The following is a 14,356-nucleotide window of genomic DNA, read 5'->3' on the forward strand; positions in this document are numbered from 1 at the left end:
AAGGGATGCATGTTCGAAGTAAACTGGTTAGACCATGTGAGTGCTAAGGTTGATGCACTCACTCAAAAGATCAACAACTTAACCATTACCCCTCCGGCTAATGTAGTTGTTGTAACTCCAAACTGTGAGATTTATGGAATCCAAGGACATATCACTACTGATTGTCAGCTTTTGACAGGGACAATGTTAGGCTAAGTTAACCATGCGAAAGGAAATCCCTATTCAAACACTTATATTCCTAGATGGAGAAATCATCCAAATTTTTCCTATAAAAACAACAAGGCTTTGTTTTCTCCCAGCCCACCACCATCACCACCACCTCCAAATTTCCAAAAGGGAGCTACCGCTGCTCCCTCCGCTCCTAGAAAATCAATTTTGAAACAGATGATGGAGAACTTAATCGCAACTCAAACTCAGCAAAAAAAAGAATTTATGAACCAAAATGTTCACACAAATGAGTTGGTGAAACAATTGGCAAACAAGGTTGACGCCATGACCACACATAACAAGATGCTTGACACACAAATCTCTCAAGTAGCCCAACAACAAGCAGCCACTACTACCCCTGCTGGCACATTTCCAGACCAACCTCAACATAACCCTAAAGGCCATACTAACCTCATAAAGCTACAAAGTGGGAAGGAACTAGATAGACCAGTTAACCCAAGAGTTTCAAACCCTACGATGTATAGGAAAGTTGAGAGCGAACCAGAGAAATTAGTTGATGAGATCCAGGAAGAACCATAGAAAGTTGAGGAGACAACCAAAACCAATGAAACAGTTGAAAAAGAGAAGCCTTATGTGCCTCCACCTTCTTATAAACCAAAAATATCACATCCTCAAAGACTCACCAAATCAAAGAATGAGGGTCAGTTTAAGATATTCATAAAGCTTCTAAAGCAACATCATATCACTATACCTTTCATAGAAGCCATTACATAAATGCTCTCTTACGCCAAGTTCTTAAAGGAAATCCTATCAAATAAAAAGAAACTTGAATATGACGAGATAATGGCACTCACTGCAGAGTGTAGCGCCATTATCCAAAACAACATGCCTCTAAAGCTGAAAGACCTTGGTAATTTTTCCATTCCATGTGTTATAGGAAAATTTGTCATCGGCAAGGAAATTTGTGACTTAGGAGCTAGCTGATTTTAATGCCCCTTTAGATTTGTGAAAAGATAAACTTAGGAGACTTAAGACCTACGAGGATGTCCCTTTAGTTGGTCGATCACTCAGTTAAATACCCTGTGGGAATGATGAAAAGTATTCCAGTACGCATTGTAGTAAGGAAGGAAGTGTTAAAACTACTTGAAGCTAGAATAATTTATCCGATATTTAATAGTTAATGGGTTAGTCCATTGCATGTTGTACCTAAGAAAGGAGGCGTTATTGTAGTACATCATGAAAAAGGAGAATTTGTAGCTAAACGAGTAGAAACTGGATGACGTATGTGTGTTGATTATAGAAAGCTTAACAAAGCAACCCGGAAGGACCATTTCCCCCTTTCGTTCATTGGTAAAATGCTTGAACATTTATCTAGACACTCATATTTTTGTTACTTAGAAGGTTACTCGGGATTTTACCAAATACCAATCCATCCAGATGACCAAGAGAATACTACCTTTACATGTCCCTATGAAACATTTGCTTACCGTCGAATGCCATTCGGATTATGCAATGCTCCCGCAACCTTCCAAAGATGTATCATGGAAATATTCAAATAATTCCTAGATGATATCATGGAAGTATTTATGGATGATTTTTCCATATGGGGATAAAGCTTTGAAGGGTGCCTTGCTAACTTAGAAAAGGTGGTAGAAAGATGCGTGAAAGTAAACTTAGTCCTTAACAGGGAGAAGTGCCATTTCATGGTAAAATAAGGTATAGTCTTGGGACACATAGTATCTGAGACAGGAATAGATGTTGACAAAGAAAAAATCAAAGTAATTGAGAACCTCTAACCACCCAAGATGGTCAGAGAGTCCGGAGTTTCCTTGGACACGCCGACTTTTGTCGAAATTTTATTAAATATTTCTCTAAGATCACCAAACCTTTAACCGGTCTCTTGATGAAAGACGTTGAATTTATCTTTGATGAAAAATTCCTAGAGTCACATGATCTCCTTAAACACGCCTTGATCTCTGCACCTATCATGCAACCTCCTAATTCGAGTCAACCATTTGAGATCATGTGCAATGAAAGTGATTACGTTTTAGGCACTATTTTAGGACAGCGAAAAGATAAGAAATTACATTTCATTTATTATGCAAACAGAACACTAGATGTAGCTCAAAAGAATTATGCCATAACCGAAAAGGAACTCTTAGTTGTGGTATTCGTTATTGACAAATTCCGATCTTACTTAGTAGGAGCTAAAATCATTATACGCATAGATCATGTTGCTATAAGATACTTATTAAGCAAGAAAGATATGAAGCCAACATTACTTTGTTGGATCCTATTGTACAAGAATTCAATTTAGAAATCCATGACAAGAAAGGAACCGAAAACGTAGTAGCTGACCACCTGTCAAGACTGGATAATATTAAGCTAGAACTTGTACTTATTAATGAAGATTTTACCTATGATAGATTGGTGATGTCAGTTGAAATTGAAGGAATTTGTTATGATCACTATAGAGATTATCTTAAAATCAAATACTCGAACATTAAGAGCGAAATGAAGGAAGAAGCTCTGTTGGTACAAGCTACTGTACTATGGTATGCTGACTTTGTAAACTATCTAGCAGTCGGAGTTCTACCTCCAGATATGACCTACCAACAGAAGAAGAAATTCTTCCATGATCTAAAATGATTCTATTGGGATGAACCCCTCCTTTTCAAAAGAGAATCCGACAATATCTTTCGTCGATGTGTTCCTGAAGAGGAAATTCAGAGTATCATGAACCGCATTCACTCCTCTCCTTATAGAAGGAATTCTAGTACGTCAAAGACATGCAAGGAAATCATTTCAAGCAGACCTTTATTAGCCTAACATATGGCGCTTTGTCCATGCTATGGTCGTGAACTGTTATTGTTGTCAACACACCAGAAACATTTCCCAGCGAGATGAGATGCCTTTGAATAACATATTAGATGTAGAGGTCTTTGATGTGTGGGGAATTGATTTCATGGGTCCTTTCCCATCCTTAATAGGAAACAAGTACATACTCGTAGCAGTAGATTACATCTCTAAATGCATAGAGGCCATCACCTCTCCTACAAATGATGCAAGAGTGGTAACTAAAATATTTAAGAACAATATTTTCCTAGATTTGGTGTACCAAGGTTAGTCATAAGTGATGAAGGATCACACTTCATATCCAAAATATTTGAGAATCTTTTGCACAAGTATGGAGTGCAACATCGAATAGCTACACATTACCACCCTCAGACCAACGGACAAGTAGAGGTTTCCAACAGAGAAATTAAACAGATTCTAGAGAAAACAGTTGCAACCTCTAGAAAGGACTGGTCATCTAAGCTTAACGAGGCATTGTGGGCATATAGGACAGCGTACAAAATGCCCATAGGGACTACACCATTCAAACTTGTGTATAGAAAATCATGCCATCTGCTAGTTGAGATCGAACATAAAGCTTATTGGGCCGTTAAGACCCTAAACATGGACTATAAAACTGATGATGGAAAAAGAATATTAGATATACACGAGTTAGAAGAATTAAGATTAGATGCGTATGAGAGTGCACAGATCTATAAAGAGAGAACTAAGAAATGGCACAACAAGCGCATCACTAGAAGAGATTTTGCAGAAGATGAGCTAGTACTTCTCTTCAACTCTAGATTGAGACTTTTCCCGTGTAAGCTTCACTCCAGATGGTCGGGACCATTTGAAGTAACCAAAGTAATATAGTCTAGAGCTATAGAAATCTGGAGTAAATCGACTGGGTCGTTCATAGTGAATGGCCAGAGGCTTAAACACTATCATAGTGAAGAGGAAATCAACTACTATGATAGCTTAAAACTAGAAGAGCCTCTTGTTAGCTTTTCCTAGGATTGAACTTAAAAGCACGTTGAGCTAACGGCGTAAAACAAAGCGTTGCGTGGGAGGCAACTCATGAATGTTCGTTTCTTTACACTTTCCAAATAAGATAAGCGGAAAATTAAACCTTATTGACATATCGCTAACATTGTTCATGTTTCATTTTCAGATCACTCTCATTCTCCATAACCTTTTTCTACTAACACTTATTTGAGAATGCAACACATTGACAACTAGAGGATCATTTTCAAGGATGACGACCAAAGGAAGAGCTACAAAGTCTTGTCTCAGAGAACCATTTCTCCGACTAGGTATCCTGGTTTTCAATGCTTAGAAACCTTGGGCCTAAGAGACAGTCTCAGATATATTTTTAATCAGATCAGCTAGGACCAGTTCTCAGTTACCCGACATGACACCTACCAGAATCTCGTGTTAGAGTTTCTTAGTTCCTTCAATTATTATCCTCACAGAAGAGTAGGTAGGGACAGAGGTATAATTATCTTTAGACTTTTTGGGCACGACTATACTTTCAATCATAATGAAATACGCAAGATGTTAGGATTCCAGACTAGCCAAGACGCCTTTACTGAAGTATTAGGCAATAACTTCATGCAATATGAACTTGACAATTTTTGGGGTAGCATCACCATGGAAGCCCCACCTGACTATGAGAGGATGAATTCTACCATTATTCATAACTCATCTATTAGATACTTCTAGATGGTCTTAGCACATACTTTCTTTGGAAAGAGTGAAAACACTGACACTGTTAGTAAAGAAGAATTATTCAGCATATTTAGTGTTTTCCAATCCCGTCCAATTCATTCTGCAGCATTCCTCCTTGCTAGTATGAACACTATAGCTAATTCAACAAGAGGATACATTCATGTTGGAGAAATTGTTACCTCCATAGCCTTAGCCATTGGACTCCCATACCAAGTAACTCATTTAACTCCTTTGAGAGAATTTACACTGATAGATATTAACCACTGCTTGAATAGGAAATTTATAAGGGTTAAGAGACCTAATGAGTTCGGGATTTTTATTCATAATGAAGTTATCCACTACCTTTCCCTCCCGAACCATGAACAAACTAGCATCCACAACCGTGATAACTGGTTGTACCAATTAGAGGTTCAAGGAGAGACACATGAACCACCTCAAACCCTCCCGAGCCTGAATACCGCCCAGCTCCTCCGTCAGATATTTCTTCATCATCTTTTTCTGCAGGTCCTCTCAGTCCACATGGGCATAATGTTGACTATGAGCTCAACACCCTTAGATATGAAGTCATAGCTCTTCGCCAGGCACTTCAAGATCAAACTGGCAGAATGGCACAACAGATGAACCACCTATTTTAAGAAATTTATTCCTTACGTAGAGCAATAGGTCCCGAGCTAGGCACAATGGTAATTGATGTTTTCCTTTGTCTATCCTTTCCTTTCGCTTTCACAGAAACATTGTGGTCAATGCTCCGTTTAAGTGTGAGGGAGGATACATTTCCTGATTTTCAATTTTATTTGTTTTCTACAATTACATTTTAATTTCAGTCGTCGAGCTATCGACGTTAAACAAAACGCTTCATGGGAGGCAACCCACAGATTTTTATTTAATTCAATTAAATTTTTCTTCTTTAGTTATGTCTTATTTTCTTACTTTCTATTTTATTTACTATATCCTTTTAATTTTTTTCAAAATTCTGCTCTATTAATCCTTGAGTAGGTCCAAAAACAAGTAATATCCCTAAAAAATCACAAAAAAAATGCTTCAGATAGGTCCATGGCATTCACCATGAACTCATGGTGTTCCCCATGGGCTTCAAAAGCATAGAAGCCCATTTTCGAAACCCATGGCGTTCTCCATGAACTTTTAACGCGCAATAATCAGAATTTTCACCCCTTTTTCCTAGGCATGGAAACATAACCCATACCTACGGATACCCACCTGAACCCTCCCCAAATTTGACGGGGAAAACCCGCTTTGACTGGGTTTGGGTTTTCCTCGATTATAAATTATGGGGAAGGGTCGGGTAATGGGACACTAGTACCCATCCCGAACCTCTCCCCAAACCCGCCCCGTTTATTTTATTATGTACTTTACTATTTTAGTTTTGATACTTTAGAATATTATATATGTGGTTAATCTTTTGATATTTTGGTTTGTATTTATTATTTGAAATGTATGAATGATTTTTTTATAGATTTTTTAATTTTATTATTTGTAATATAATTTTATTTTTGAAAAAATAAATATTTTAATTAAAAAAATGATTTTAGTAAATAGATGGTGGCGGGGCGGGGATACCCGAACCTGTTTGGGTTTTAATTCTCCATCCCCAATAGGGATTAGGGCGGGGAACAAGGATTATTTTGAGATTTGGGTTTGGGTTTGGGGGAGGTAAAATCCGTCCCCGCCTCGTCCCATTACCATGCCTATTCCACCTATTCCTATTCATTCTTCCACTACACCCACTCACAATACTGTCTCATTTTCCCAAAAGCTTTCAAAAACCTTTCAAACTTCATTTTCCCTCTTCCAATCTCCACTTCACCACTTCTATATAAACTCCAAACCCACACCAAACCTCTCACTCCACCATTCTTGCTTACAAACACTCATACTCATATCATAACTTCTATTTCTCAATTTCTCAACAATGGCTCAAGGAGGAGATTCTAATTTTAATGGTATTATATTTCGTGATGGAAGAGACGGTGAAAAGTAAAGAAGATGTTATGAAGCTCTTCTGAACCGGGCAATTATTCTGGCAAGGTACGCAGACAATTCTTGTTTAGGTACTTTAGGACTTTATAATAGTGTGCATTAAATGCTAAATAGGATAGATTTAACACATTTTTATGCACGAAAAGACCTCATTTATGATAGACTCACATTACAGTTTCTTAGCTCTCTTATTTACACCACACAAATAATGACTTCTAGCACAGTAGACATAGTTATCTTCTACATGTTTAATAAAGAATATTAGTTTAGTCAGGATTAAATAGATGGCATGTTGCAATTTCCTTATGGTGAGGGGGTGTTTGTTGTCCTACCCTAATTTTTAACCCTAAGGTCTCACGTCTCATTTGCATCTTTTGCATACAAACAAGGTCCCATCTTAACCCTTCCTTTAACCATCCTTGGGTTTGCTTCTTGCAAGGATCACCAATAACCTCTTCGTTTTACCTTTGTGTTTATTTGATTCATTACTTATGTAATCACTAATCAAAATATCAAAAAAATATATGTCTTGTTTCTCTTAAGTTTATTGTGCAAGATAGGGTTTCTCAAGTCAAAAGCATCCTAGAGTTTGTTGGCTTACTTCTCAAGAAAGGTCAAAAGTTCATGTGTTTATTTTCATGCCTTCTTCAATAAGTAACTTCAAGATTTGAGTAATTTAATCAAGATGACATCAAATAAACCTTATCATGAGTTCATAAGATCACACATGTGCTTTGAAATGCAAGGAAAGTTCAACTACACAAGCTTGTTCCAAGGTGTTTGACCTAAAAGTCAACATTTTGAAGTCAAAGTTCCAAGAATCACAACTCCTTCAATTCTCAACATTTTTTAATGAACCTTTTTGCATATGACTCTTCTCAACATCCTCTACAGCGTCTCTTTACATGACAAAATCCAATTATGCTTGGAGGATCATAAAAGTTTGGAGACATTATAGGTCATTTGTGGACTTAGTGAAATTTGACATATTTTCAAGTAACTTTTTTCCATCTTTCAAAGATCATAACTTCTTCAATTTTCAACATATGGAGCTGATTCTTTTTTCACAATCCCATTAGTGATACCCTCTACAAGTTTTCTCCAAGGAACAAGGTCAAATTATTCTTGGAAGGCCATGTAATTCATTGGGACAGTATAGGTCATCTTCAGCCATGAAGCATTCAAAATTTTCTAAGTTATGGAACCGGTATTTTATGCCAACTAAAACAAACCATAACTTTGTGCTCAAGCATCCAAATTCAACCTTTCTTGGCTCATTTTAATCTTGACCATGATGTTAACACATTGCAAAAAGAATGGGATCAAAAAGCTTCCTGAGTAGGGTGCCCCATTGGGTTGAACATGGTAAATTGAAACTGAAGAAATCACCAATGCCCAAAATTTGATCATGACTAAACTCAATTCCAATCCAAATTAGCAAGTTTTTTTGGTCCTAAACATTTTTAATCAAACCTCCAGAAGTTAATTGACACTTAAAATGCATCATTTGGCTGAGTTTTGAGAATTTTTAAGTCACATTTTTCACACATTAGTATCAAATTCTTTTTGCACAAATTCAGCATAATTCCACACGTATTTGGGTCCAATTACATTGTCCATAAATAGAGGAAGTTATTGCCTTCATTTACAAGCTTTGGAGATCCAAGAAACCCCTGCTGCAACTTGAAATTTTTCCAAAAAATTCAACTATCATGTTTTGAGTTTCAGCTTGTTTAAATATAATTTCTTGATTCCATTAGCTCCATCGGCATCCTATGAAACTTTTGCAATAATTCCCAAGCTCTAAGACCTTCTGAAGTGTTCTAACCAGATCGAGCTTTATCAACTTCTGATCACCATTTGGACAAGGTAGTTCTGAGCATCATTTGAACTCAAACAAGTTACCATAATATAGTCCTTCACTCTCTGATGTTTTCCCATAACTTATCTGGTGTTGATTGATCGTGTTTATCATTTAATTTAATTTTTTGTGGTTTTCTTGTTTCTGAAACTTCTTTGAAATTCCCTTTGCTCAGTTCACTTAAATGAATTTAAGGCGTGAGGTTGAATTCGGGATGAGAAGAGGATCACAATGGTGGTGGTCTCGTGTCTTGAAGTTATCAAATGATGAAACTCCGGTGAGAGCTCACCGAAGAAGATGACCGGAGTATTTCTCAGGTGGTTTGAGTTTGGACCAGACGCGTTGGCATTTTGAAATGTTTTGATTGGTTAAATTTAAACTGGATCTTGTGTTCTGATTGCAGTGTGTTCCATTGTGTTTCTCATCATTTTGAGTGTTGGATCTGCCACGTCAATTAGTGAGGCGTGATCCAACGCTCCTGGTTTTTTCTGATTTTAATTCTTTTTCTTTTATTATTTTAAATTTCTTTTTCTTTAAAAATTCGTAGTAATTTCAATTTTTATCCAAAAAATCCCAAAATAATTTCTAAAATTCTCTTTTATTTTTCTTCAGCTGATTTTCATTTTTCCGTATTTTATTTCATTGATTTTCTATTTTTTATGAATTTCCTCTTTTCTCCTTTTGTTTTAATTGGTTTAAAAATACTTTTCTTCTTTTTTTAATTCTGAAAATTTTATTATATGTTTCTCATTTTATTTCGAACCTTTCATAATATTCTTGGTAATTTATTTGGTGTTTTGAAGGACTTTGTGGATTTTCCATTTTATTTCCATTTTAAAAATACCTTTTATGCATTTATATTGCATTTTTAATTTGTTTGACCTTGTGGATTTCTGTTAGCCTTGGATCATGGTGATTTTGACTTCAAGTCTCATCAAACTCAATGGATCTTGGGTGTTGATAGGGTGAAAACCCTAATCCACAAAAATGGATGATTGATTTTGATGATGACTTGATCAAATTTGTGATTCAATTTGGGTGTAACCTCTATTGTCCCCTTTCTTCTTCATCCCCTTCTTCTCCTTTTGATCAATTGGATAGATTTGTGTCCATCTTGTTCATGATGTGTGGATTGATACTTGATGAACTTTCATCATTTCAAATCTATCTTCTAAATGATCATGAATCCTTTAAGGTACTTTGGATTGATGCATAAGTTTGTCCTAAGTATCATGAAATATGGATTAAAGTAATGGACCATCCTCCTAGCCTTTGTGCTTGATCATCCCCTTTCATTTTCTTTTCTTGTGTGGCATAACTTTAGGAGAATGGTTTACATATCATTTCTCTAGCATGTATTAACACAAATATTATTATGGACCGTGTCATACGGTGAACTGACTTTTTGTGTTTTGCTTTTAATCGCAATGTCGCGGATAGCAAGAGTCGCCACCGACTTTTCTTTTATCCGATAAGGAAAGGTGGAAAAGAACAGGAAAGACCTTAATTTAGATTTTGGGTTCGGGAGGTACATTATACAAAGGGAAGGTGTTAGCACCCCTTGTATCCATGGTTATCCATGGGCTCTTAATTGCTTGATCACTTATGTTTTTCTTGTCTGAAAAAGTGTGTGAGAGCTGTTTAGAAAATGTTTTGAAAAAGAGAGTTTAACTTTGTAATGATTCTTGTACGAATGTATACAAAGTATTTATCTCGTTTGATTTTGGAAGCTGTTTAGAAAAATATAACTTGACAATGATTCTAGTACGAATGTATGCCAAGTGGTGATTTTCTAATGGAGGTTTTGAAAAGTGTGAGGTGTGAAAAGTAGTTTTAGTTGTGAGCAAGCATTTAGGAGTTATACCTACCCAAGGTCTTTATGGGCATTTCCTATCCTTATGAGGGTAAAACTGTCCTTACTATTGAGAAGTAAGTAGTTTTATCCTTTGGATGTAAAAGGGTCATCGTAGGGTCATCGATTGGTCATTGAAGGCAACAGTTGTAAGGATACCTTAGCATTCGAAGGGGCGATCATCATTTAACCGTAGGCTATACCGAAGGGTCATCGAGGGACAAAATCATATATTCGAAGGCAACATCTGAGGGACTATGATTCGTTTTATGATGATTTAATCGAAGGGTCTTTGCTAAGTGTATCCCCACATTCACGGGACATGACCATTATACCGTAATACCGTAGGGCAACAAAGAGAGGTCCAAGATCACATATTCATCGGCCGTATTTTACAATCAGTTAGGTAATTGAGAGGAATCCCCACATTAAAATTAATACATTAAGATCAATTAAGCAATTTAGGGTGTATCTTTGCCATAAAATTAATACATTAAAATCAATTGAACAATTCAGGGTGAATCTCCACAAGGGTATCCCACAAATAAAGTGGAATACCTAACAAGCAATCTTTTCCTGGGGGTATGCGAACCTTTACAAAACTCAACAAAACATGTCAGAACACCAAATCAGGGTGCAATCGAGGATTACACCACAACAAAAAGATCACAACAGCAAATAAGGTCGGGTAAATGATGATGGCTATGATAAAACATGAGTGAAAAATCAGAACAGAAAAAAAATCAGCTACTGTCACGTTCGCTCCTGCCTCGCCTAACGAAGGCTTAGCGAATACTCGCTGCATGCTCGCTTAGCGATGTGCTAGCGAGCGGCTGCGGATTCTGTTTTTGATATCAGTACAATTTCAACCAATTTTATGCCTTATGGCGTTCATTACAGCAATTATGTGGTTAATCATTTAAGGTATTCAGATACATACTAAAATTCATATGCCAAACTCAAGATATTTCCATAAATTTAATCATAATGCCATATGCGAATTAAGAACATAAAGCAGTAATAGCAATGTAAACCTGTTTGCAATTGAATTGCGACTTTGAATCGGCAAACCGGATTGAATTGGGCAGAAGTAAACCTTGATGCCGCCGAGTTTCTTCAGGGTTTGCCTCCCGTGAGTGTTAGGGTTTGCTTGCTAGGGTTCTCCTTTCTCCGTTTTTCGTCCCCCTCCCCTGACTGAAGTTGGGGTATTTATAGTGATTGTGGTGACCTAATGGGCTCAGAATGAAGCCCAAAAATTCTGATGTTCGCAAGCTTCGCTAGGCGAGCGTGTAGCGAAGGTTCGCTAGGCGAAGGAATTGCTCGCCTAGCGAGCAGGCCAGTTTGGGCCATTTTCTGGATTGGGCCTGTTGTAAGCTGGGCTTTTGTTCCTTTAAGGTCGGTGTCTTGCAGAACAAGTTGGAGTGCTTCGAGAAATGTTTTGCAAGATTAATGGGCAAATTTTGGGGTATGACAGTTGCTCCTGTTCAATATTCTTGAACCAAGAGATTTAGGATGGCATGTATGTCATTCGTGGTCTGGAGGTGGAAGATTATTGAACACTAGAATGCCCCAAAAATTACACTTGTCAATTAGTCTTGATGGAGATGGGCTTAAAGATGCCATCCAGGAAGTTTGATGATGAGAGCTTCAGATTGTGTCGTACGTTAGACCAATTTGCAGACATGGGTGCCACACCGGGTCATACGCTAGACCGTATAATGAGTCATCCATTATGTTGTAGACTTCGCTGGGGAGTCAGAGTGTGTCATACACTGCTGGGGATAAGGGATCAGAATGGATCATACGCTAGACCGTATCTGAATAGCAGAGTGAGTTGTTCCTTAGGCGGGTGACTCCGCCGGGGATGCAAGATCAGAATGGATCGTACGCTAGATCGTATTTGAGTTGCAGAATGGGCCGTCCATTAGGCAGTATCTGAGAGGGGTAGTCGTATGCTAGGCTACACGCCAGAATGTACCGTACGCTAGGTAGTCTCTAAGAAATGAAAGGTCCAACTGGGTCGTAAATTAGACCGTATTGGAGTAGTTGAAGGTCAGAATGGATCGTCCGTTAGATCGTATCTGAGTGGAAGGAGTCATATGTTGAGCTGAATCAGAATGAACCGTACGTTAGACTGTATCTGATCGTATTTGTAGATGCTGTATTTGCAATAAATGGCCGGGATGGGCTTAAAGATACCATCCTTAGGAGGATAATTAACCTGAAAAATAAAGTTAGCTTCATGCCATGTCATGATGCATGAGATGTTTTATGCTTTTGACAATAAATGCGAACAATGTATGCATGCGTATGCTGTGAAATGATGTAATGAATGAATTATGCATCTGAAAAGTTCTTCCCGAGGACTCCACTGGGGAAATAAATCTCAGTCTTCTGGTTGGAGATACTGGTATCGGTGATCCTTTCTTAGCTGGGGATACTTGATTCTTGTCTGATGGTGGGAATATCTACTGGGGCTGGAAGAGACGATCCGTCTGTCTGGTGATGCCGACCTCTTCTGGGAAATAGCTGGTTTTTGTCGGGGAATAGAATTAGCAATCGGACTTGTTGGAAAGCATGGTTAGACCTTTTTCTCGATCCTGAAGTCTTTTAGTAATTGATATTGCTATTTTATGTATGTATTTTTGGTAAACATTGATCATATTCAAATGCATATATTAATTCAAATTAAATCAATGGACGTTTACGCAAACAAAACAGACAAAGTAAAAACAAAATCATCTTTTAGGAAATAAAATTGTATTGATTTTGAAAGAGGGCCTATAAACAGGCAATTCGTGTACAAAGAGACAGAAATCCTAGTAAGAGGAAATTGTCGAGAAAACAAAGAAAAAGCTATGAAGGAAAAGCCCTGTTCGATTTTAATTCTGCTACTGTCATTATGTCTTCAAGTATCTCATCCCTTGTTGTCGGATGGAAGTGATTAGCTTGTTCAGTCCTTTGAACTGGGTTGAAGCTGACTGAGAACGGGACATAGTCTTACGCTTTAATCCCTAATTTTTGCCTGGACCGCCTTTTCAGGTTTTCAGTCCACCAGGATACCCTTTTTTTCCCAAGCCGCCTTTTCAGGTTTTCGACTTGCCGGGTGTACATTTTTATATGTTTATCCCTAATTTTTGCCCGAACCCTTTTTGGCTCGCCGGGATGCCCTTACTTTTGCCTAGACACGTCGACCTAGCGGGTCTTTTATGCGTAGTATTTTTTAACTATGTCCGCGTTCACCGGATGCGGGAAATCTTCACCATCCATCGTAGCAAGTATCATGGCTCCACCGGAGAATACCTTCTTAACTACAAATGGCCCTTCGTATGTGGGGGTCCATTTGCCCCTGGGATCACCTTGTGGTAGAATGATACGCTTGATAACTAAGTCGCCGATTTGGTACACTCGTCTCTTGACTTTTTTGTTGAATGCCTTGGTCATGCGCTTCTGATATATCTGCCCATGACAAACAGCCGCGAGTCTTTTTTCATCAATCAAATTTATCTGATCGAGTCGAGTCTGAATCCATTCATCCTCATCTAAGCTTGTCTCTTTCATGATTCTTAGAGAGGGAATTTGAACTTCCACCGGTAAGACGGCTTCCATTCCGTAGACTAAAGAGAAAGGAGTTGCCCCTGTCGAAGTGCGTACTGAAGTGAGATAACCATGAAGAGCAAATGGTAACATCTCATGCCAGTCTTTGTACGTTATTGTCATCTTTTGTATGATCTTCTTGATATTCTTATTAGCAGCCTCCACGGCGCCGTTCATCTTTGGCCGGTATGGAGAAGAGTTATGGTGTTTTATCTTGAACTGCGTGCAGAGTTCAGTAATCATCTTGTTGTTCAAATTAGTGTCATTATCAGTGATAACTCTTTCCGGGACACCATATCGACAAATAAGACTATTCT

This window comes from Lathyrus oleraceus, chromosome 3 (genome assembly GCF_024323335.1).
Source record: "Lathyrus oleraceus cultivar Zhongwan6 chromosome 3, CAAS_Psat_ZW6_1.0, whole genome shotgun sequence".
Lineage (NCBI taxonomy): Eukaryota > Viridiplantae > Streptophyta > Magnoliopsida > Fabales > Fabaceae > Lathyrus > Lathyrus oleraceus.